The sequence below is a fragment of the Hemicordylus capensis genome, chromosome 1, assembly GCF_027244095.1.
Source record: "Hemicordylus capensis ecotype Gifberg chromosome 1, rHemCap1.1.pri, whole genome shotgun sequence".
NCBI classification, from domain to species: Eukaryota; Metazoa; Chordata; class Lepidosauria; order Squamata; family Cordylidae; genus Hemicordylus; species Hemicordylus capensis.
Window position 1 is genome coordinate 45,489,321 of NC_069657.1, and position 25,520 is coordinate 45,514,840.

General features: G+C 46.1%; 1 protein-coding gene and 1 long non-coding RNA gene across 48 annotated transcripts in view; one reads left to right on the top strand and one right to left on the bottom strand.

Moving 5' to 3' along the window:
* NRXN3 (neurexin 3) overlaps positions 1-25,520 on the bottom strand; it is a 1,829,497-nt gene that overhangs the window by 1,084,486 nt on the left and 719,491 nt on the right. The gene's annotated exons all lie outside the window — the stretch shown is intronic.
* LOC128323001 (uncharacterized) overlaps positions 1-25,520 on the top strand; it is a 76,156-nt gene that overhangs the window by 45,193 nt on the left and 5,443 nt on the right. Inside the window, exon 4 of one of the 2 annotated variants that reach the window (XR_008306140.1) lies at positions 18,947-19,139. This is a non-coding gene — a long non-coding RNA (uncharacterized LOC128323001). The remainder of the gene's footprint in view (positions 1-18,946; positions 19,140-25,520) is intronic. The other variant, XR_008306141.1, reaches the window with a different exon arrangement.

Consider the following 25,520-nt stretch of genomic DNA (forward strand, 5'->3'; position numbering starts at 1 on the left):
ATATCTATCCGCGCGTTCTTACCCACTTTATCACTATCTCAAAAGTATGAACACAAAGCAACCTCATTTGCATGATCATGGGGTAAAAAGCCCAAGGTGCAATGGATGCCAGCCCAGCTCTCCTGTCCCTTAGACATTCTGGTTGGTCTTGCTTTTCCTATAAGTATTTTACATCAAAGAATACATGTAATCATATGTACGTCCATTGCAGTCCCCCAAAAACATACCCTATAGCAAGGGAGAGCAACTGACAGAATGTAATTTGAGCCCACATTCTGTGGTTTACCGATCCCATTCCCCCTCTTGCCCCATTGCTGCTGCTTCCAGTGTTTGAAATGAAGATACTCAATCAAGAAGCCTTGATTTTTTGAAAGGGGGGAAGAGACGAAAACAGAATACATGTTGGATGGTTGCTTAAACTCCAGCTGCTTGCCGGCCCGACTGGGCGGCGCGGCTTGTTTGCCCCAGCCCCTTTTAAGGATCATGCAACACTGAGGAGCCCTTGGCATTGGCTCGCCCAGTGCTCCCGGGGCAGGGCTTACTTGGCAAGTGGTGCAGAGCGTCACAGAGCCTGTAGCCATGAGCACGCAAACAAACCATTTGGAGACCACCCTGTAAACTACTCCTCCTCCCAGGTTAGTCAGAAGCCTTATGGTCAGTTTGGTTGATACTTTGACCAACTGGTACAGTATTGAGCATTTCCATCCCCCCGCCATGCCTTTAATGCAGAGGGGCAGTTTTGATAACTGGGGGTGGGGCTGTGGATCAGTGTTAGAGCATCTGCTTGGCATGCAGAAGGTTCAGTCCCTGACATCTCCAGGCAGGTCTGGGAAAGACTCCTGCCTGAAACCTTGGAGAAGCCACTGCCAGTCTGTGTAAACAATACTGAGCTAAATGGACCGATGGTCTGACTCTGTATAAGGCAGCTTACTATGTTCCTATCACGTGGGGCTGTCACTAGGCAACAGATCCCAAATCTTCACTTCCACTTCCTGAAGCCGAGAATCATGATTGGGAAAATTATCTAGCTTTACCTGGCCTTCAGATGAAGGCAGCCATAAGGCCAAGAGAGAACAGGGGAATAAGAGAGTGGAAGCAGAGTGAGGAGGAGAGAGGGTGTGTAAATGAGGAGTAGGAAGAAGTGAAGAGAATGAATGGGCTGATGAGAAGAAGGAACAGAGAAGAAGCAGAGAAGCATTGTGACAATTTTGATGTTGGGATCTAGAAAATCCCCTGTAAAGCAGACCTTCCAGATACTAGTTGCAGGTGCAATCGAAAACATGTTGCTGCTTGAGGCTAAGGACTATATATATGACACACACACATACACATCAATCAGCCGGTGGGTGCTCAGCATTCTCAGGCTATGCTGCCAAGGTAGCAATGGCGACCCACAAGCACTCTCAGACTATGCCATCAAGCCAGGCAGTGGCAGCAGGGGCATTCCTAGCTCATTTTGGGCAGGGAGGAAGAAACTGTGTCATTAACACTCCAAACCTCAGTTAAAAATACAGTTGTCCACAAAGAAAATAAAAAACAAAAACAAAAGACACATTAAAAAAGCAACTGTCAATGGATCCCATTGCCCCCTTCTGCTGCCAGGCATGACCCCTACTGGCCTTGTGGGTCACCTACACATCCCCACTGCCGCTGACTTGCTTCACTTGGTCGGCCATGATGTGGTCTAAAATGTCATGATGACAGCTCACAATGTCACTAAACCATGACATGACTTGGGAAGCAGAATGAGTGGCCAGGTGGAGCATGAGCGGTGGGCCAGTGATGAGTAGGTAGGTGAGTAAGTGAGTGAGTGGCAGCAGTGGCAGTGGCAGCAGCAACAAGGCCTGCCCCAACTCTTATCCTGGGGCCACCCTCATCATCACTACACTATCCTTCCTTGTGTTTATTGGTCCTTTTGGGACAGTGAACCATCTTCTCTTTGGCCATGTAAGCCACTTCCAGAACTTTTTCTAGAAGTGGTATATAAAAATCGTAAATAATAAAACAGATAATTGCAATAAACTTGAGCAGGAAAGAGAGCACAGCCAAGAAGGAATTATTACAACATCTGAAACAGCCACTGTAGTGATGTGATAGGGAAAGATCCTCTTGCGCAAGATCATTGTATCACAATTACCTGTAGAGCCTGTTTGGGAGCCCCCCCCCACCGCCAAGGAGCACCCCTCTATATTCGTAACTAAAAGCCTGTTGTTACCACTGTTGGCACCCAGGAACTCACAGGACCATGAGATCTCCATTTTGTTTCGCTTGTAGCCAACTCAAAGAACATGCCACTTTGGTAACCAGTTTGGGAGATGGAACTCTTGGGTCAAATTCAAAACACAAGACTGCAGAAGGGCGTCCCCATGCAGCTGCCCCCTGATTACTCAACAAGTGGGAAGCTAAAGTAGATGTGATTTAATCAAGAGCTATTCTTTAAAGAATAAGCCAAGTATTCTCCCTATGTTGGCACAGCGAATTAAGTCAAGATAGCTCCTCCTCAGGAAGGAGTGATAAGAAAGTAACAGGTCATCTCCTTTTGCTAGCTCAAGGCGCTGGAAGTTTGTTTGTTTACATTTTAGTTACAGATATTCTGACATACACAAGTGATAAACTTTTATATGTTCATTTGGCCTCTCCCCACAGGGGTCTTTTCAGACCTTCCCTAGCCTTTGACAAAGAAGAAACTCACTTTTTTCCAAGAAGAAGTTAACTCTTTTGAATAGCACAATGGCACATCCTGTACTTCATCCCTTTTGTCTGCCTTTGTAAGGTGTGTTTAGCACAACACCCTCAGGCAAGAATTTGCCCATAACTGGTGAAGACACCATCAATCAGTGAGGCGGGTCTCACGATCCTTGAGACCCGCTTTGGCCGGATTTGCGGGGAGAGCGGGCTAAGCCTGCTCTCCCCACAGATGAGCATGGCAGGAGCCCTGGGCGGCTGGATTGGCCGCCCACATGACTGCTGGCTCCGTGATGGAGCCGGTGGGGGCTGGGGAATTTGTGGGTCGCACAGCCCCCATAACCGCCAGTATGCCCTGCACGAGTGTGTAGGGAATACAGGAGAGACCCCCGGAGCCGGGTGGCGGCTTTTCGCCTCACATCCGGGGGTCTACTCATGAGTTTCTGGGTCGCTCGCTCCGCAAACCCGGTTTAAGGGGAGAGGTACTTAGGTGGGTTAACCGCCTGGGAGCCACCGGGCTCACCTGCGAGCCCGGTGACTCCCATGATCCGTCGAAATCGGGCTAGGCTTCCCTAGCCCGATTCCAGCTGATTGTCAGAACAGCCTCAGTGTGTCTTCTGGGTCACCAGTGCCTTATGTGTACCTCGGATTCACCATACCTTTCCCCACATCTTGGCATTGGCACTTCCATCTTGACCTGCCTTGACCTACACCTCGACACCAGCTTTTCCTAACCTGGCCTGCCCAGCACTCATGGCTGCAAGGTCCCATTTTTTTATTTCCTGCCCCGGAAAAGAGAAGCCTCTCGGTAAAGACTGAGCTGCAAGGTTTCGACACATTTCTCTTGGAAGGAGTGAGGTAATATATAACCCATATCCTTTAAACCCTACTTACCTTTCTCCTCATCTCTCCAAAAATCCAAATCTGTTTGTTTCTCTCTAGCCAGCCTTGAGTGAACCTAATTCGAAAACTCAAGCCAAATTAACTCCTTGTGAGCTGTAACTTAGTCTCTGTAACGTGTGCTTCTTGCTAGTCTATATCAGTTGAATATTATTGCTTAATAACCATGATTCTTCTCTTCCTGTACCCCTAAACCCTTCAATAAACCTCATTTTATTTTGAAATTTAACCTCTCCATTCATTTCCCCCCCACAACCAAAGCTTTGAACAAATTAATTTTGAAGGTGGACTGCTCCATTTAAGAGAGCTAATTCCCCCCCCCCAAGCCTAAAACGTTGCCTGGGGTCCTGCCAAGCCCCGGGAGCAGTTCCGTTAACAAAGGAGGGAAATTTCTGTGTCAGTGTCAGGATCTCAGCCATGAAATGTAATGTAAATGCATGTGCCAGTTCCTGTGTAGAAGGCACTGGAGAGTGAGTGGCTTGTATAAAGCATTCTCTCTCCCTCTCATCTCTGCTTGAGCCTCTTGTTTTATTTAGTGATATAGTTAGATACATTGTCTTATCAGTGTTCTGTGTAAGAAGATTGCTCATTATACTGTCTCTCTGTGCACCTGTGTTGGCCATGCTTTGCTCATGTGTGTCAATTCACCTGCAAGCTTATTTGTGATGCTTATTTGTAACCAACTATAAAAGGCAGCCCCTTTAGAGTGAAAATTGGATCTCACCGATGGACTAGTGTGCAAGTGTCTCGGACCAATGCCAAGAAGAGCCACATCCCCCACTGCAACAGGATCCCCAGTTGTGTGTGTTTCGAGGGGTGTAAGCCTTTTACCCCTTTAGCTTTCTCTGATTAAAATGACATCTATTCACCTTCTGTCTGCGTGTGCTTATCTCTCCGTCTTGGACCCAAGCAAAAAACCATGCCCCTGGCACAACAGCCACTAAATAGTGTATTAGATGAAAAAAATGTTTTTCTAAAGAATATTCAGCCATCTTTCATACTAGCTCTTGAAACATTTTCTTATGTTGATGCTCATGCATGTTTTGCTGAAATAATTAAGCACATGTGACAATGCTCCAAGCCTCTAGACAACTGAGGCAATGAGGCCCTTCACAATATTACATGCAGCCCATTGTAGGTGGATAAATCACCCAATAAAGTACATCAGCATCTGCCAGGAACTGCCAGATTCAGACCCTTTAAGGTTACTGCCCACAACATCATGCTATTTGATAGGGATGTGCACGATATTTATCGGCGCCGGCGGGGGTAGGGCTTTAAGGGCGGGGGAGAGTGTACTCACCCCCCCCGCCGCGTTTCCCCCGCCGGCGCTCTCCGAATTTGAAGCCCCTCGGGGCGGCAGCGTTCCTCCTTGCCGCCCCGTTTGCCCCCTCGGCCGGAAGTGGCCGGAAGTTCCAAGCGCGCGTGTGCCCGTCGTGCGCGCGCATGCGCGCTTGGAACTTCCGGCCACTTCCGGCCGAGGGGGCAAACGGGGCGGCAAGGAGGAACGCTGCCGCCCCGAGGGGCTTCAAATTCGGAGAGCGCCGGCGGGGGAAACGCGGCGGGGGGGGTGAGTACACTCTCCCCCGCCCTTAAAGCCCTACCCCCGCCGGCGCCGAATCACCGAATCTGCCCCGACACCCGAAACGTTTCGGCGGCCTTTTCAATGGCTGCCGAAACGTTTCGGGCACAAGCCTACTATTTGATTCTTTGGCCAGGACACAAACTGCAACAATGAGGGCTGATGAAAGAGTGCCAAATCCTAGTTATTTGACTTTCATCAAGTTATGGATTGTTAACTGTTCATATTGGTAGTTAATGACACAGCTACTTTAATTATTTTCTAGTCTTTCTATGTTCATATTAAATCTGGTCTGTTTGCCTCTTCCTCCATCATTCTTCACTTTGTATTGCAAATGCCACACTTGGTTTTGATGATTCCTGTTCTGCTCTCACTTCTTCCTCTACGTTCCTGAATTTTGTCCACTGCAGGGGCAAATGGCCATGGAATCTGTCCCCTACCAAGCCCAGGTACAGCCTATAGCCCAGCCATTTGTCTATTACCTACTTCTAGCTTGGAACATAGGAAGTTGCCTTATACCAAGTTCAGGCCATTGGTCCATCTAGTTCAACACTGTTTGCACTGATTTCAGGCAGGAGTCTTTCCCTGTCCTATCTGGAGATGCCAGGCACTGAACCTGGGACCTTCTGCCTGCAAGGCAGATGCTCCTCCACTGAGCTACAGCCCCATCTCCAACCCTTGCCTGGATCACAACCCTACAACATCTCAGATAATGTAAGTGATTCCTCCTAAAAACAGTGGAGTACTTGGTTAAGGAGAATGTGTCTCTGGAAGTCTGATACTGTTAGTTCACTGCACGCAGTTTTAGGAAATCACAGCCTCTCTGTGCTGTGCTGCAATAGCTAAAACTAGTATTGCAGGGCAGCTGAGAGAGAAAAACCAGAAATGAACAGATGCTGTTCTAGGCCCAGGTAAGCAATTTATTACACCTAAACCAGCCTCCTGCAGGAAACGCCCACCCACACCTGTTTGCATTCTCCACAAACATTCAAGAAAGCTATTTAACAAAATTGTATGCATCTTCAACAAAGACATAGGGGGGAAGCTTTGGTGTTTCAAAACTGATTACAGACTTCTTAACAAATTTAAGACTCAATTCATTCTGACAGGTTAATCAAACATATCCTTTGGGCTGTCACCACTTAAATATCTTAGTTGATTAATTGTATGGATTTTAGTTGGTTAATTAATCTCCATAACTTGGCATTTGAGAGGGAAACGATTGTTCTAAAGAGAAAATCACTGGACCAGGTTTCACGATCAGTGAGACCCGTTTTGTGGTGGTGAGCGGGAAGGGAGCCCTGGGCAGCCAGATTGGCCGCCCACACGATTTCCGGCTCCGTGACGGAGCCGGTGGGGGCTGGGAGGAGCGGGGGCCGATTGGCCCCTGCAAGCTCCAGCATGGCCTGCACGAGCGCGCAGGGCATGCTGGCAAGATTCCCGGAGCCAGGAGGCGGCTTTTTGCCTCCCCCCAGTGGTCTCCTCGTGAGGAGCCGTGCTGCGTCTGATCATGATCCAATAGCCCAGGTTTGTGGAGCGCTCACTCTGCAAACCCGGGCTAAGGGACAGGCTACTTGAGCAGGTTAGCCACTCAAAAACCACCGGGCTCGCAGCCGATCCCGTTGGTTCTCACGATTAGCAAAAATCGGGCTAGGCTCTCCTAGTCCGATTTTTGCTAATCGTGAGAATAGCCCCATTATCTGTTTTGTTTGGAGCAGGCATCTTTTTATGAAAAGGCATTCCCCTTCTCTCTCACACAGGAGGGAATGCCTCTAAGATGGCATTCCCATCTTCAACTTTTATAAGTAATTGTATTCAACCTCATTAAGATATATTTAAAATCTGCTGACTGATTAATTGGAGATACCTTTTTAGTTGATCAACATGTTTGGATTAAAACCAGGTTTTAACCACATTTTAAATTATGTTGATCAAAATGTTTTTAATCATTAACTGACTCAAAATGGCAGCCTTCGTTAAAATGAATACATTATGAGAGTTCTGGGAGACTGGGAATGAAGACTTAATTTTGGATAGGCCAAAGGCACAGCAGAAACATCTGCAGTCCTCTAAACCCTTGTGACCTGCATAGCAAAAGGAATAAAACAGCACTACTACCAATAAGCTGGAAGAGAGCACGTCTCTGCTCCCCGAGCTACCACCAGCAGCCAGTGTTCATCTGGGCAGGTGATCCACCTGCCCAAGGAAAGGGAACTGCTCATCTGTGGGGAGGTAAGCTCTTCAGAGCTTCCTCCCCGCTAACCCTTTGCCCTTTCTCACTACTCATGAGAAAGGGCTCAGGGTGTTTAGTCTTATCTTGGTCTTATCTTGTCTTGGTCTAAGACTTTATTCAGAAACAACTCAATTTTTCTCCTTTCTCTCCCTTTTCTTTCTGACTTCACAACCTGCTCCCAACACTCTCTACAGGATCCCAACTGGGGCAAACATCTACAATCACAAAACATAAAAGACTTATAGATAGAATACCACACAGGGGTGTATGATGTTGCACATTTTTAAGGTGCTAGAAGGTCCCATGGTCCAACCCTGACTTGCCTGGGAAAAAGTGCTGGTTTCCTAAGTGGAGCCAGACCAAAGTGTGGTGACTGGCTGCTAAAAGCTGCCAAGAGAAATTTAAATTTAGGCACCTCCTCAGGAGAGAATTCCTAAGGGAGAGGCTTTGGAATGGAGTGAACAGGTGGCTATATAATGCAGCTGGAGTTAACAGATTCAGATAGGGGTGGTTAGGGCTAGAAAGAGGATCTCTGGTGAGGGTCTCTAGAGCAGGACTGAAGGTGGAATTGAGAGGTTGATAGGCAGGTTTTACACACCAAGCATGACCTCTGTAAAGCAAGCTTGACCATCAAATGTAAATGCTGGGTGTGTATGGTTGATTACACAGGATATATAGCCAGGAGGGTTGTATTCCAGTAAAGGTGCTGAAAGTCTAAAGAAACTTGTTATTTCTTTATTAACTTGTTATTTCTAACCCATCACCTCACTAACTTGAAAGTAAAGCCTTTGTTGATGTCCTGACACAATCTTATGTAAGTCACCGAGTCTGAATACCAGTTCGAAATATAAGAGGTAGTGTACAGTCTTGCCAGTTCTAAGGTTGTTACTTTGTCTCAGAAACCACTGATTGACTGATTAAATGCCATCAAGTCGGTGTTGACTCTTAGCGACTACATAGATAGATTCTCTCCAGGATGATCGGTCTTCAACTTTGCTTTTAAGGTCTCTTTTATGGACCTTTTAAGGTTCATACATTGCTGTCATAATCGAGTTCATCCACCTTGCTGCTGGTTGTCCTCTTCTTCTCTTTCCTTCAACTTTCCCCAGCATTATGGAATTCTCAAGGGAGCTGGGTTTTCGCAGAATGTGTCCGAAGAATGATAGTTTGAGCCTGGTCATTTGTGCCTCGAATGAAAATTCTAGATTGATATGTTCTATGATCCATTACCTACCTTGTAGTGAATACATTGTATTCACTAGACCCTACATTGTAGTGAATAAGAAACCTCTGAAGCTATTGTACAAGAATAAAGTTATTTTCTTTGGTTTTGAACTTTAAAACTGTTTCAACAGTGAGGTGATTTTCATGATCGCCAAGGGTGGGCTGCAGGGGCAGAGCCACCACTGGGCAAACGGATTAAAAGAAACATTTTGTTGGGCTGGCTTGGGAGTTTATTGCTATAGAAAGCTGCCTTAGTACAAGTCACAGTCAGACCACTGGCTCAGTTATCTCAGTATCGTCTATATGGATTGCTCTAGCATTTCACACAAGCCTTGAATGCAGACGCCCAGCCTTGAATGCAGTTGCCAGGGATCGAGCCTGGGACTGTCTACACGCAAAGCACCTGCTCTACCATTGAACCACAGCCCCATTCCCACGATGTATATACTGGAACAGTTTACAGTTGGGAGAACACAGATTTACGGCTTGGACCAGGAAAGAATTGTTGCCAATCAGCAAACATTCTCATCTCTAATCTAGAGCGAGCAGTTTGTAATATCAGCTCCGCAATCAGCATGCTTTAATCCCACACTGCAGGAGTGTGCATATGAACAGTGTGGCTAGTATGGGTGTGGCCAACTGGATGCTTTCCCCCCACAGAGAAGACCCACACAATTGGCACTGTGTATGCACTATTCACACCAGCACCATGGGATGCACCATGCCATGCTCAAGTTATTCCCATGCTGCAGTGTGTGCATGAGATGCAGGCTGTCTACAACATTCTTGTTGCCTACTCACAAAATCCCATCCCACCCTTGGGCAGTAATGGAGTAACACAGCAGAACATTTACCTGGGTATTTATTTGCTACATTTTTATCCCTCCATTCTTCCAAGGAGCTTAGGGTGGCATGCAAGCTTTCCCCCTTCCCTGTTTTATCTTCACAGCCACCTTGGTGGGGTATGTTGGGCTGAGAGGGAGTGGCTGATCCTAGACCACCCAGCAAGCTTCATAGCTGATAAGGGATTTGGACATGAGGCTGCTCAGTCCATCCACTACACCGCACTAACTCTCACTGAGTAAATACTGCAAGTATATGTGATATAATGTATGTGCCAAACTCTTGAAAGGCAATATGACAGCGGTTGTTCTGGGGTCCAGCATATCATAAACCTTAAGATTTTGACTTACATTTCTACAGTTCTCTGTAATCTGAAGTGAAAATTGAAAGTTTCAAACATCTCTCAGGAATGTCGTATATTCCTGATTCTGTTGTTACTTTTCCAGTCTTACTAGACAGATGTTAATGGCTGTGCTTCCAGGAACAGCCCTTCTCTTTATTGTTAAGGTCTTGGCTAATCCATATCTCTAAGAAACAACCTTTTTCTATAGAGTTAATCTCAAACAAGCTTCCCCACCCCTCCCAATACTTCATCCAAGTGGCTCTGCATTACAGCAGGTGAGCGTAGTCCAGCAATATAATCTTACTCCCATATAAGCTTTTGAGGCTCACAAAAGCCATGCCAACAATGGGGATAGCTAGAACACAAAACTGTTCTAGATCCACAACTGACTTTGTGAGAAACTGATTCTGTGTAATGCTCAGATATGAACCATACTTGCTAAAGTGTGTGGCTTGTGATTAAAAAGAGACATGGGACATTATTATCCTCACTGAAGGATAAATGTACTCACAGTTAAGCTTAAATCAGTGTGTGTGTGTGTGTGTGTGTGTGTGTGTGTGTGTGTGTGTGTGTGTGTGAGTGAAGCGGGGGCTGTTCTCATGAGCAATTTGGGCTAGGCTGCTCATCTGTGGAGCACCAGGATCCACGTGGATCCTGGCACTCCTACCTAGCCTAACCCCATTCCCAAGACTGGCTCTTAGCTGAGGTTAAGGGAGCAAGCACTCCTTTAACCCAGCTGTCTGGATTGTGTATCTCCTCAGGCTCCATGGAACCCAAGGAGATACAGAGACAGGCGCCTAGAGCACCCTTCTGATGGGGGAATCCCCCAAGGCACTGCACTCATTGCACGGCACATTGTGTGATATTCGGAGGACAGGAAAATGAGTCCTGGCCTCTGCTGATCCATGATGTTCCCAACAGCTTTGGTTATGTGGACGCCTGGCTTGCTCACCGAAAGCACGGCCATTGATCGTCTGTGGGAGTCGTGCCTCCTGGCCACCTGCCTGCATGTGTGGTCATGCGAATAGCCCCAATCACAAGTACCAACAAAGATGTACTATTAAAATTTTGAAAAAATAAATAAATTAAGAGAATAAGTTAAATAACCTTCAAGGGTCACTTCCAGTCTACATTTAGTTCCCAAGAAATTAAATTCTAAATGTTGCCTTTCATTAACCTCTAGAAAATAGCTTAGTAAGACTGCCTTGCAGAAACTCTAAATATATAATGAGTAAAGTATATTAAGCATAACAGTTTTAAAATAACATTTAAATTTAGTTTAGACTGAAACATTCTTCTTAAAAATAAAGTGCAGTTTGGCATTGCAAAAGCTGCTCAGAAAACAGCCAATAATGCTAACAATGTGATTCACTATTGATGATAACCCAGTGGGTCACTTCAGCTATAGCATTCACAAACCAATTATGTTCGTGAAACATCCGGCCTATACTGACTTCAATTGGCTTATTTGATCATGTTTAGACCCCAGTCTGGGCAATGATTTGTTTCTCATCTTGTGATAGTTATCTGGGAAATATCAGCATGTTTCTCAAAAACAAAAAGGGAATTCATAGTGAATTTATAAACATCCACCAAAAGCAACAAAAATGGAACCAGCTTTACCCCTGTCACGTAGATTCAGCAAGAAATATACATATGCACTGTGTCACTCATTAGCTCAGTATATTCTTTGCATGCAAGAGGTCAAAGGTTCAATCTCTAGCATTTCCCAGTCGGGCTGGGGAACCTGCTTCTCTGAAACTCTGGAAAGCCATTGTTAGTCAACCAGAACAGACAATAGTGAGATCGGGCCAGAGTCTGGCCCAGTAAAGGGCAGGTTCATATGCCCAACATTATTATTTTTTCTTTGTTTTAGAGTATTTTTATGATTATTTGTTAGCTGCTTTAACCCTCTGTAGACACCGGGATGGATTGTACGCCATTTGAGAAAGAAAATAACAAATATTTATATACCGCTTTCCAACACAGTTTCCAATGCAGTTTGCACAGAGAAATAATAAATAAATAAGATGGATCCCAGTCCCCAAAGAGCTCACAATCTGAAAAGAAACATAAGATAGATACCAGCAACAGTCACTGGAGGTACTGGATAGGGCCCAGTAAATAAAAATTTGTGTTCAATGTTCTTTAACTCCGTTTTCCAGGTCAGGATCAATCTTAATGAGATTAAGTGCCCTATGGTGTTCCATCCACCAATCTCCCGTAATATTGTCTAAAAGTGCCCTATTTATTAATATGGATATTGGGGTATCAACAACCCTTATGAGACTGCGTGAAGGTACTGTGTATTTACATTACTAAGGGATCATCTAAGAGACTCCCCATTTGCTTTCTGACAAGCAAAGCAAGTATGGAAGAACAGCTTAGAAAGATATCTACAGAGGGGATCTCTGAGGCTGATTTTGAAGGGTTCAGGAACCTGAATGTATCTGAAGACTCTGCGGAGGTAACAGATGAAGACAGTCAATTGGAATCTGAAAGAAGTGATTGGCATGCTGAAGTGAAGAAGTCCTTTCATGAAGAAAGTTCTTACATCAATTCTGAAAATGACATGGAAGGTGTGTAATCTTTTCTTCCAAGGCGGTGCTGAAATCAGAATCAGAATTGCATCACCCCTCCCCCACCTTCCCAGAAGCAGTGAAAGACCAGTGTGCCCTGAAAGGAAGGCAAGAAAGGATGTGCCCAAGTCAGCAGAGAGCATAACATCGGCTCCCATCAAGATCGGGCTGAGGCAGCCAAGCCCAGGCTTGTCTGCCCATGAGAACCACTGTGATCTGTGTGGGCCTCAGTGGCAAACACACCAGAGAAGCTGGCCAGTTGGCGGAGTTTAAGGGTGCAAGTGAACTCTTAGCTCGAGCTAACTGCTCATTTGTGAGCACTGGCTGCTCCCAGATGGTGCAGGAACAGGAGTGGGCTCCTAACTATCGCTGGGGAAATCCCTACAATGCACTGCACACACATGCTGGTGCACTGTGGGATTTCTGGGGGCCAGGACAACATGGGCTGAACCCTGCACCTCTTTGCTGGTGTCAGCCACAGACCGTCTGGGAGAACAATTTATACCCCCCAGCAACTCTCAAGAGATCGTCTGCAGGGAAGGCAAGCTTCTACTGCCTTTCCTGCCACCCACCCTCAAGCCCTCTCACTTAATCATGAAAATGGTCTCAAACAATGCCTGCCAATAATGACATCACTGATGCAATAATGACAGGGAAACACACCTTATAGCTAACATGTTAGCTACTGATGAAATCCAGTGACACCATAAACAGCAGAAAACCTTGAACCATTTCCTTTCTGAATGACTAATGCTTGGTAGATAATGAGGTCATTCACGCACTCAAAAACTGTGTTATACCCTGGTTTGTGAACTGTGTGTGCTCCCAATTTCCGGTTGTGTTGAAGCAAGGTAGGAGGAAAAGCTGTGTAGAAGTGATTGTGTGGAAGCAAGGTAGGAGGCAAAGCTACCCAGGTTTTCCACCTATCTTGCTCCCACACAATCACTTCTATCCAGGTAGAACACAGTTTTTGATTGTGTGAATGACCTCAACCTCTTATACACAAGGATACACAGTCATTAACACATGAACATCGAGAAGCCTAATCTGGGTGAGACCATTGATCCATCAGCTGTTGTGGACACCCTGGCTACCACATTGGACCCGGAGTTACCAATCTAAAATTATGTGAAATCAAGACTTGTGTCTGATTCTACATTATTAAAAAATCAATTGATGACTGAACTCTGAGTGAAATGATTAACTCCTGAGAAACAGCCAAATTGTTTGAGCTTTGCTCTCTGGTGATTGCCTTGGGAAGGCAGGAGAAAATCCTATATTTCCTATGGAAGGATACACTGTTTGCCTTAATCAGATGCACTGATTACTAGTCTCACACATACATCCTATTGCTGTTACTTTGGAATGTTTTTAGAATTACACACTTGTTAGATTACACAAGAAGTGATTTAATTGCTGTTTCGAACATATAGCTTAGCTTCGTCATTCCTCCTCCTAAGCATCTCCCTCCCGCTTCTCCTTTCCAGTTTCTCTATCTCTTGCTAGTTAGAAGTAATTACTGAGATGATATGCATCCCCACACATATGATAGTTAGGAACACTGTTTTGCTTTTACTAGGAGCTATGTTTGATTGTTTTGTTTCCTGCTCAGATTGATGCTGTTGCTCTGACAATCTTTTATACTCAATAATGCCCACTGAATTATATGAGAGTGTTTTGGTCTGTTTTCTACCTTCAAGCCCAGAACATACATGGCCACCGTATAAAGAACTGGTCACTTGGTGACACTGGTGAAACAAGCTTGATTTCCAATGCTAGCTCTGCAGCATATCGTGTATACGAATCAGACTTGGCTCACAACAGAGCTCAGTATTATCTATATATTTAATTATCTAAAGCATACCCGTGGCTAATCCCATGTGTGGCAGCTCTCCCGAGAGTTTGGAGAGTTGCCGGACAGGCTAGCCACAGGATGGGTGAGAGAGGAAAGATGGCGGCAGCAGTGGCCAAAGAAAACAGTGGTGGGCGGGTGGGCATGCAGCAGCAGGACAAGCAAAAGGACAAAATAGTGGCAGGCTGCACGGGCAGGCAAAACGGCAGGGGATAGGCGGGCAAAATGGTGGTATTGGCGGCCGAGGAAGAAGGCGACGATGGTGGCCGGCAGGCAGGGGAAGGAAGAAGCCAGGTGGGCAGGCAGGGGGTGGGAGAGAAAACGGCGACAGAAATGGCAGTGACGGGGCGTAGGTGGCGGCGGGACAGGCGGCTAGAGGCACAGATGCTCAGCGCCCGGCCCAGCTAGTTTTCTCTATTACATCTGTATCCCACTCTTCCTCCAAGGAGTTCAGGGCAATAACAGCATACATGGTTCTTCCTCCCCCACCCCTCACAACAACCCTGTGTGATAGGGGGAGAGAGTGGGTGGACAAGCCCAAAGAGCTTCATTGAACAGGGATGTGATCCTGGTTTCCCTATCCCTAGTCCAACTCCTACACCACACTACTGTTAGTGACACTCTAAGGTCTTAGGCAGTGTTTGTCCCAGCCCTGCCATCTAAGATTCTTTTAAGTAGGGATGGTATGAATTGAAAATCATACCTTGTGGGTGCAAAGTACATTCTCTACCCATGAGCTATGGGCTGTCTCTCATTTTATTCAGTACCAGGCAATGACTCACTCATAGAACAGTCAGTTCTATTGTGCACATTGTCACCCATCAATTTCCAACAGTTTTCTTCAACAATATCCATTTGATGAATTTCCACCATAATGAGTCTCCTATTTATCTCTATTTACATGGGCATGTTAGAAATGGAACACAAATGTTGATATTACTTACAGAGTTAATATATTTGGAATATCAAGTTATTGAGAAAAACGTGCCTTTTAAAAGTGCAATCTTAAATACAGAAAACAAAATAATCTTACAGATCAGAGCTACTGTACTGAAGTGACTAATAACTTCACGTCAACAATTAATTAATGTTGACATCTTCCTCCTGTGAAATGTCACCTTGATGCCTATTTAGAGACATATTTTAAAATAAGCAGCTGAACATCAGCCAACCACACTTGCCGCGTGTGGATCAGACTGTCATTCTGCACAGACCGGGTGGAGTACTGCATCACTAGATGGAGCTCATTATCTGCTAGATTGATTCACTAAACATTAAAAGGTTATTAAAAACATGCTTTACAGAAACAATGTAAATCAACCAGATTTATATTCACAGCTATTTAGGTTGCTTTGTTTTCTGGCTTTATGAAGTTATGCCATATGTTCTTGAAACATAAATTTAGAATGAAGTTTTTAAAGAGAGTTACAGAGAGGTAGGGCACATGTCTGAAATTACTAGTAACAATAAACAGCAACATTTTACAGAAGGATAATACCGGAGGGAGCATTTGTGGGATGCTGAGTTTCTTGTACCTGACTTAAAAACTCATCTAACGACCTTGTCTTCAAACAACATAAATTCCTTGCCCATCTCTTTAGTCCTTCAAGAGTCACAACTCAAGGGACAGAAAGCTCAGACTTCAGTACGACATTTGCTCAGACTTCCGGATGAAATGGTGAGGGTATTTTAGGAAGTGAGCATTTGGGGAAATATGCAACATTTCAAAAATAATTTATGCCAGTGAATTAATATTCTTCGAAAACCTCAAGGTTGCATTTTGTAGGAAGCACAGAATCCAGAATCTTCCTTTTCTAGTTTCTATGCTCCTACAAATGACCAAAGATTCCAGCACAAAGGTCTGTCATCAATCCAGTTATAAAGGTGGGAAAATGTAAGGCAAAGGTATAGGGAGGCGGGTCTCATGATCAGTGAGACCTGCTTTATAAGGGTGAGCGGGGAGAGTGGGCTTAGCCCTCTCTCCCCACACACGAGCAGACAGTCTGCTCTGGGCGGCCGTACCAGCTGCCCACACAACTGCCAGCTCCATAACGGAGCCGGCGGGTGCTGGGGGGAGCGGGGGCCAATCGGCCCCCAGAAGCTCCAGCATGCCCTGCACAAGCACGCAGGGCATGCTGGAGAGACCCCCGGAGCTGGGAGCCGGCCTTTTGCTTCCCCTCCAGGGGTCTACTTGTGAGTAGCTGCACTGCAGAGCCATGCCACAGCAACTCATGATCGGGAAGCCCGGGTTAGTAGAGCACTCGCTTCGCTAACCCAGGCTTAGGGGAGAGCTACATAAGCAGGTGACCCACTTTGACTCAATCGAGCTCGGCTGTGAGCCCGGTGAGTTTCACGATCGGTGGAAAGCAGGCTAAGTACCCTTAGCCCGCTTTCCACTGATCGTCAGAATAGCTCCAGGGAGAGATGAAGCATTAACTGTGTAAAACAAAATGTATATTATTGAGTCTCAAAGAGTTTGATATTTAATTTCTTCCATCATCTTCAACCTATCTTAAGTCAGACTAGCAAGAACTCAGAACAATGAGATTATTTAAAAAAAAAAGTGGATCCACTTGGGCTGCCAAAAGTATTGGCAGATGACAGATCAAATTTAAATCTGGCTTCGCTCAAGGGTGAAGGGGGAAAGGAATATGTGACATTTGGAAAGATCAGATTACGTTCTTAGACTTAATCCAAGCTGTAAAGAAACACCAGGGTGAGTGAAAGTGTGAATCCAAAGACATCGCTTCTCAGCAGGTGAATACCACTGAATAACACAGAGTGAATCAGGGCTTTGTTGTTATCAAGCAACTTCACAAAGTTCACGTGTCTCTTGCAGCCTGAATGCACAAAAGACATATTCTTACAAAAGAATGACAAGAACTCCTGCTGGAAGGAACTAGAGTTCTCTTTATGCTTTCTCATCACTTTGAAACTATGACAGTAAGGAACTGTCAAAGGTATCAATCACTTTCACTGGGTAAGCGCACCAAAGATCATGGTAAAAATGTACAAAATGGGTCTTCACAATCCCCCCCCCCCCAGTGGTGAGATGTTGGGCAAGGCTGGGATGCAGTCAGTATTCTGTTGGTAACAATAACAGCACAGCACAAAGCACTGGTCCTCCTAAGGTTAACAAGTTGTGTTTTGTCACTCCTGCACAATAAACCTTAAATCTCACCCTGGAGGAATACGAGGTCATTCACACTATCAAAAACTGAGGCTGTTCTCATGTGCAGCCAAACCCAGGCTAGGAAAGCCCAGCCTAGGTTAGGCAGTGTGTGAAAACCGCTGGAATCGGGCCTGATCCTGGCAGGGCAGTGTCACCTAGTCTGGCTCTTTAGCCCAGCTGTTACTCCCTTAACCCAGGCTTCCTGCTTGTGTGCAAGCTCAGGCTGCTTCCAGCTTGGCCACACACACAGAGACGTGTGCCCAAAGAGCTCATGTCTTGGGGGAATCCCCCAATGCATTGCACATGTCATGCAGCCCATGGTGGGATTCCCAGAGGCCAGGATGTGTTGTCCTGGCCTCCGGAGCTGTGCACTGCACCATGCAGCGCTGCTCAACTGGGAGTGTGGTCTTCTGAGTTCCCAGAAATATGAAATCGCTTGTCTGGGGGTGGGGGAAGGTGAGTTTAACCAGCCTTCTCCCACCCTGCCTGGTCACATAAATGACCAACCCAGGTTTAGGAGCTGTGTATGCTCCCAATTTTTGGTCGTGTGGAAGTAAGCTAAGAGGAAAACCCAGGCAGAAGTGATTGAGGTGATACTCATGATGGAGAAAAACTGGGCTAAGGGAGGCCAGCCCAGTTTTTCCCCCATCATGAGAACCACTGGGTTCGCAGGCAAGCTCGGTGGTTCAACGGTGGCTAGCCCACCTGTAAACCCCTCCCCTAAAATGAGGTTAGCAGAGCAAGTGCTCTGCTAACCGCATGCTACTGATTGTGTGCCACTGCAGCACAGCTCCATGCCATGGCGACACACGGGTAGATCTCCAATCGGGAAACTATAACAAGTCTCCCAGCCTCGGAGCTCCCCCCAGGATGCCCCACACACTTGTGGGTGGCACCTGATCCCCGCTGTCCCTACTGGCACATGTGGGAGTCTGATCTGGCCATGCAGGGCTCATGATTTGATTGTGTGTGGGGACAGCGGATCAAGCCCACTCTCTCCGCACAAGCCCTGCAGGCTCTACACACCGATCCTGCGTAGAGCCTCATTGTGTGGAAGCAAAGTAGGATGAAAAGCTACCCAGGTTTTCCTCTTACCTTGCTTCCACTTAACCGAAAATTGGGAACACACACCTCCCAAACCTGGGTAGAACACAGTTTTTGATTGTGTGAAAGAGCTCAGTAACTAGCAATCATGTAGTCCCTGCCTAAACATTTTATCACATGGAACAAAGGGGTTATAGTAGGTCATAGCTGAGCTGTTTGGCCTCAGGGTTGCAGAGGGAGAGAGTTTTGTTCACTGTCGCCCTTTTCTCTGCCTAGCTCTTTTCCAGCTATAATTCCCATTGACCAGTCTGTAAAGAGCTGTGAGCTGCCCTCATTCTTGGTCTGCTCTGCTTTTATTAATGCCATATAAGATCCTGCCTCCTTGTTGCTTCCCCACTTCTTCCTGTCCCTGTCCCTCCCTTCCCACTCCCTCCTTTATTTCAGCCCCACCTTGGCCTATTAACTGTTTCTTTCCGCTTTTCTCCCCAGGTGTGTTATTGCCTGCAGGCCTCCTAATGCCTTCCTCAGAGTCCTTGACCAGTAAGAATTCCTCTGCCCCTTCTCCTGTCAGTCTCCGCCATCGCTTCCCCCTGGCCCTCCTCACCTGTTGGACTGGCTGAAGTCTTCTGGCTACTTTGGACTTGCCAAAAGAGAAAGGGCCCCCAGCAGCCTCCAGAAAGAGGTGCTCATCTTTAGCCTCCCAATTACAGAGTCAAACCCAATGTTACCACACCTCTGCAGCAGCAGGGGTGGGAGGGGGGATGAATGGTCATTGTAAGCTTAACTGCATGGTCAGAGGCATCATCACAAAGGCCTGATCACATGGTTATAGTGCCACATGATAAACTTGGAAGCAGCTGCTACAAAGTGCTTAGCTATCAGAGCTCCATTTATAAAGCCAGAATAAAGACTGAGGAAGTTCAGGCCGGCTCAAACTGCATCAAATTAGAGAGCAGACTTAAAGGGAAGTGTTTCCAGTGGAAGGACAAAGGCATAGATGTGTGAAGGCAGCAGCAGAAACATAATACTGGGGCATGAAACATGTTTCTAGGAACATAGGAAGCTGCCATATACTGAGTCAGATCATTGGTCTATCTAGCTCAGTATTGTCTTCACAGACTGGCAGCGGATTCTCCAAGGTTGCAGACAGGCATCTCTCAGCCCTATCTTGGAGAAGCCAGGGAGGGAACTTGGAACCTTCCACTCTTCCCAGAGTGGCTCCATCCCCTGAGGGGAATATCTTACAGTACTCACACTTCTAGTCTCCCATTCATATGTAACCAAGCAGAACCCTGCTTAGCTAAGGGGATGTCATGCTTGCTACCACAGGACCAGCTCTCCTCTATGGTTCTAGCTGGCATAACCTGCCACCAAAGCAGATGTTTGGTGAATACAATATTTCACTAAAGTATTTTAGTTTTATTGTTGCCAGGTGACACTGACATAAAGGCTGAATTCAGACATAACATGAAAGCAGAGTTAAACGGGGCAGAGGTTGGAACTCCTTTACATCCAAATTTGTGAAACCACGGTTTCAAGCTGAAAGCAGTTTGCCTCACCAATCTCCAATTTGAACCTTCAGTTTAAAAATGGTTCAGCACTGAGGCCTCTAGTTTGGCCACCGAAGTGCTACATCAAATCCTGGACGCCACAATAACGGCAGTTTCATGCCAATTTTCAAACCACAATCATAGACATGGCAGCACAGACCTGGCTGGGAATAATAATAATAATAATTATTATTATTATTATTCGATTTCTATACCGCCCTTCCAAAAATGGCTCAGGGCGGTTTACATAGAGAATGTGGCCACTCCATGGTTGTGGCGGTTCTTGCTGACCAACTCTCCAAGCAGCTGCCCTATCAGGGGTGTAGCAAGATTGGAGTGGGCCCAAAGACAAGATTCTAAAATGGGGGCCCCCCTCACTGAAGCTCAGCTCATGAAGTAAAGAAATCTTAAGTGAGGCTGAATAGTGTTAACAAAAAGCATAGTAATATCTATTCTAATCTATCTATCTATCTATCTATCTATCTATCTATCTATCTATCTATCTACACACACACACACACACACACACACACACACAATGTGCCACGATAGAACATCATCCTAAATTATTTTTTTAAAGGTTTTGTAAATTGTGGATGATGCAAGTCATTTAATAGTACTAGAGAAAGACATGCTGTTCCTGTAGCTCCAGGTCTTAACACTCACATCAATTTCGAAGGATGAATACAACTGAAGGAAGCCCTGGCAGCTGTGTAGCTGGGGAAGTCAGTCATGTGACTTGCCTCTGCCCCCCTCAGGCAGTGGGCCTCCAGACAACTGTCTCCCCTTGCCCTATTATAGTTACACCCCTGAGCCCCGTCCCTCCTATCACCTATCCAGCTATGGAGTTGCCCAGCAACAGAGACATAGCTATGTCTCACCCCAAGCGTGTCAGCCTGTCAAGTGGCACAGTCACACAGGGTATTCCCCCTTCCCTCTCAGGCCCTTACTCCCCCCACCTAGCAAGCAGGAGGGAAAGGGGACAGGATGATAGGATGGGCATTAAGTGCTTTGCTTCCTGAAAATGAATCAACAATGATGTATATTCACAAGCACAGGCACTCGATGCTGCGATGGGCACCCCATCACAGCTCTGGAACAAATGGTGGGGACAGTGGGAGGGTTTTCCTGGGGTTGGTTTTAAGAAGCAGCCCCAACCAGGGATTCCTGAAGAGCCAAATTCTATTTGTTTTTTCCACAGAAAGGTTGAAGAAGGCAGCCCCAGCCCCTTCCCCTTGGGGCTTTGCAATCCCTAGGCTTACTCATGAGCAGGGCCGGTCACTGGGGTCAGCACTGCTCCAGTCAAAGTAGTGATTCAACATATGTGAGGATGATGGATATTGACCCGGGGTGGACCACACTCACTCAAGAGTGTCAGGCCATGTGGACAACACTTCACAACTCATGAGAAGAACTGTCAGAGGGGAGAGAATTGCTGAGCAAAACCTCTAATGATGCATGACAACAAACAGCCCATTCTCCCACGGACCACTCTCTCACAAGAGTGTCAGGCCATTGGGGCTCTATATTGAGCCAGGTTGCTGTACAGAGAAAGTCACAGCGACAGATACCCCGGCAACTGCTCTCCCTTATCATGGTGACTGCTGCCAAGTAGTTTGCCCTCTGCCTGCCTGCCTGCCTGCCTGCCCATGTGTACCCTTGCTTGTGCCCCGGAATGGTGACCCCGCTCTCCTGGGGTCCCTGGAGGTCAGAGCTCTCCTCTCCCACAATTGCCTGCACTGGCAGATCTGCATAGGGCACAATGCCAAAATGAACCCAGGAATTTTGAATGGGTTTAAAGATCAGCCCACCATCCAGTGTGCCCCCCCCCGTCCACACATCCAGCCAGGCTCTGACACATAGAGCATCTAAATGGGCATGTGCAAGACTTAACAGGGAAGGGTGTGTGTGTAGCGCATCTGTACTATCTTTTATCATGGACAGTTGAGGGTCCCACATAAGTGGGGCACCTGTTGTTGGATTAGCTCAACTCATGAGCGCACAGTCCAATGGAAAACCTAGGTGTTACAGCCGCATGGTTCTCCATAGCTCACCGACAGCAAGCTGCAGCAGAGCAGGAGTGTAGTTTGGTCTGCATGGAATGCTTTGACGGGGTGATCCCTTGCAACAGCAACCTGGATCATGGCAGAAAAGACCCCGCCGGGATCCTTTGTCCTCCCTCATATACATATTCCCTCCTAGGAAGTCATCATGTTCCCCTTTCCTGAATAACAGGTAAATAGTGCCCCTCAATATCCCACTCCCACTCCCAGATTGTGCTTTTGCGGGACTATTTAGGTGCAGGGCTTTTAGGAGGGTGGTGGTGCTATCGCTGTCTGAAGAAGCGCGGGCATGGCATTTAAAAGGTATTTACATGTCCTTTCAATGTCGAGGGTGGGCGGATGGCTCCAAAAATGCACAATGGTGCTCGGCATGCCCCCTTCAAGATCACAGCCAGTGGTGGCCGCTTCGCTGACATGTTGATTCTTTGCCCATAGTCTGGCCATGGAGCTTGCTGGGATTGGCCTTGGTGGCTGAGAGACTCCTCTGTCATGAAACCGGAGATTGGTGGACTGTGGTTGAAAGAACGTCTGTGGTGTGATTTAAAATTTCAAATTGAAACTGCGGGTTCACCAAACTTTGGTTTCATGTTACATCTGAATGCAGCCAAAGAAATCCAAATGAGATAAAAAGTTCCATCCAGGTCTGACAACAGCAGCTCTAGTTTATTACCAGTGAGGAAGAACCTAAGGTCAAGTTCCAGTCATGTTGCCAAAGTTTACATCTATGTGATGTAGCATGTGAATTTTTCCGGCTCATAACGTTTGGCTGCATGATGAATAGAGGACCAGTTCCCTAAAAAGTTCTTCTCAGACTCAGAATGCAAACCAAGTTTTCAAACATGTGCAGATCAGCAAATTGCTCTGGGACATGTATTTGTTCAGGGTGCCCAAGTAACATCTGGTCCCCTAGAAATAAGATGACCCAGGTCTCCTTGCAACTGGGATGCTATCATAAACATACTCAGCAATATTCCTAGTGCAAGGAGCCTTGGGATATGCAGTTCCCAGGGCACCTGACATCCTTCCTGAGTAATCAAGCACCTCCAACAGACATCCTACGATTCCTGGGACACTTCTGTTTCATCATTCCAGATGCCAGGGAGGACTGGGGATGTAGAAGTCTTCAGATTGCTGCCATCAGATTAGTTTCGGGTGACTGGAAAGGGGAAGCAGGGCAGGCTTCATGGGCAAGGAGTGGGGGAGAGGCAGTCATGTGAGTGCAGGAAGCATTTGGACCCTGTTACACTTTTGACAGTGTCATTAGGAGTATTACTGGTTGCATGTCAATAAAGCTGCACTATATATTAAGTTACGACCATTGTTGGGGGATAATGTGGAGAGAGAGGAACTTACTGTCCGACATGCCATGCAGGGTAACATGGACAGTTCTGAACCATCCAGCAGCTATGAGTGTCTATCAGGCATGCTCAACTTTGGCCCCCTGGCTGTTTTTGGACTACAACTCCAATCATCTCCAGCCACAGTGGCCAATAGCCAGGGATTATGGGAGTTGCAGGCCAACATCTGAAGGACGGCTGAAGTTGAGCAGCCCTGGAATCAACACCCATGGTGCTGCAGAATAGGGCAGGTGTGCTACCACCTAAATTTGCACATGGGAAATAATATGCACAGCACAGCGGAAATGTGATTGCAGTTTTTAATGGTAGCACACCAGTCCTGTTGTACAACATGGTAGGCATTGTTTTGGATGCCTGCAGCACATCAGTCACTATCATATGTGGGCATGTAATAAGGTCAAAATATATTAGGAAAGGATGCTTCAAATATATTAAATCTATTACAGGATTTGTTGTTCCTCTCAAACCTGCAGCAGTTTTACGTGGTCAATTACTCTTAAGTACAGCCAGGGATAATATTCTTACTAATGCTGAAATGTAATTAGCATTGAAATTGACAAATAGGCATCTACTATCTATTAAAGCATGGTTTGAAAAGTTGTGAGACATATGGATAAGATTTTGCTTCAAATTAAAGCGGCAAGCAATCCTTTTAATGGTAACAGTTTTCTTGAAAGGTGACTACTGTTTCTTACACTGATTCTGCAAAGAAGCACTGCATAGAAAATAATTAGGACTCAGTTAAACATTTATTTTGTAAAGTGAACGTGAAGTTTAAGTATCTGTAATGTGATGAAAATTGGTTGGGTTTTGGTTTTTGTTTATAAAAAAATTCTTTAAACACATAAAAATAAAAGAAGAGCCATTTTCTCTGATTGTTTTAGTAAACAGTTCACATTAACCAAGCACAATTTTGTAACAAGATAAAGAGACTTAAGTGATCATTACCACTAGATTCTCCTTATGTGTACTGATTTGCTAAACGCACTATGAGGTAGGTGATAGTATCACATCAGTTTTACTCGGTTGCATCACATCAGCTTTATTATTTAGATAGTCAGATGTAATTGTATCACATCAGTTTTATTTAAATATGCTCTCATGTGGCAGAATCTGGTATTAATGTCAGAGGAAACTATTGGAAATTAGTGTTGACTACTGCTAACTCAACACTCCCCCAAATTTCCTTTTGCCTTGATTAGGAGGTGGAAATGTGGGAGCTTTCATCAGTTTCAGGAGAGCCAGGACATATTTGGAAATTGTCGGGAATGACTTACAAGTGGTGGTAGCAGTAGTGCGCATTATCTTTTAAAGAAAACACTGGCTAACATCTAGACTAGCAAAGCACTGGTGCAATGAGAGAAACACTGGGAAGTATCAGTGCTTCTGAAGAGTTCAAGACTAGTGCTGTACAGGTGTCAGAGTGTCTGGGTGAATTTCAACATCCCCCTCTTCTCCTCAAAGCCCTCTGTATCACTTAAAAATATGGTCCTCAGGGACATATTTGCAGGGGGCACAGACTGCTTCCTGGGGAAGGAGAAATCATCAAAAATTCACCCCTATCATCTCAAGCCAGCACTAGAGCTAAGTTAACTGAACTTATCAGAAGCACTGGTGCTTCTCCTGTTGCACAAGTGCTTAGTTAGTCAGGATGTCAGTCACTGAGGCTATTCCCACGATTGCCCAAAAGCAGGCTAAGGGAGCCCATCCCGCTTTGGGACAATCATGTGCTGCAACGGAAGCCTAATGGCTCCCAGTAGCTAGCCACCATAAACCCCCCTCCCCTTAAATGAGGTTAACAGAGTGATTGCTCCATTAACCTTGTTTTTGTACTTGTGTGTTGCCGCAGCACATGGCAACACACAAGTAGACCCCTGACCAAGAGGCTGCAAGCAGCCTCCCAAGCTCTGGGGTCTCTCCAGGATGCCTCATGCACTCACTCAGGGCATCCTGGAAGTTCTGGGGGCCACACGGCCCCCAATCCCCACAGCCCCGCCGGCTCCATGAAGCGTGTAGTGTGAAGCACCTCATTGTGTTTCTCCAAGTGGCAGCCCTGAAATGCTGCTGCTCCGTTGAGCCTTTGACTCCTGCT